This window comes from Penaeus monodon, chromosome 22 (assembly GCF_015228065.2).
Source record: "Penaeus monodon isolate SGIC_2016 chromosome 22, NSTDA_Pmon_1, whole genome shotgun sequence".
Classification (NCBI taxonomy): Eukaryota; Metazoa; Arthropoda; class Malacostraca; order Decapoda; family Penaeidae; genus Penaeus; species Penaeus monodon.
This window is the reverse complement of record NC_051407.1, coordinates 36,770,025-36,770,356: the sequence shown is the minus strand read 5'-3', so window position 1 is coordinate 36,770,356 and position 332 is coordinate 36,770,025. Positions and strand designations below refer to the sequence as shown.

Sequence of the window (332 nt, the reverse complement as noted above, 5' to 3'; positions counted from 1 at the left end):
TACTTAAAAATTGCGGGAGGAGCTAATTTGTTCGGCCAATACAGAAGCAAACCTGACAAAAATAAACTTTGCAATAAATCACAAAACTAAAGAGAGAATGAAGGAGACATTTTGAATGGTGGAAAAACAGCAAATATGCACTTGTGGGTTACTGCTGCTCTGCTCACATCCCTCAAGGCAACACTACACAGATCTAAGGACAAACATACATGACTTTCCTAGGTGAAGAATTTGACAGTGACATTTCAAATTTAGGCTTTGCTCCAATCACAGTAACTGTTCAGTCTGGAACTACATAGAAAATAAATGTGAAAAACAAAGAAACAAGCAAA

The 332-nt window shown here is 36.7% G+C and overlaps 1 protein-coding gene across 2 annotated transcripts in view; it reads right to left on the bottom strand.

Moving 5' to 3' along the window:
• The window catches only part of LOC119587105 (forkhead box protein G1-like), a 10,489-nt gene that overhangs the window by 519 nt on the left and 9,638 nt on the right, over positions 1-332 (bottom strand). The window lies entirely within an intron of this gene.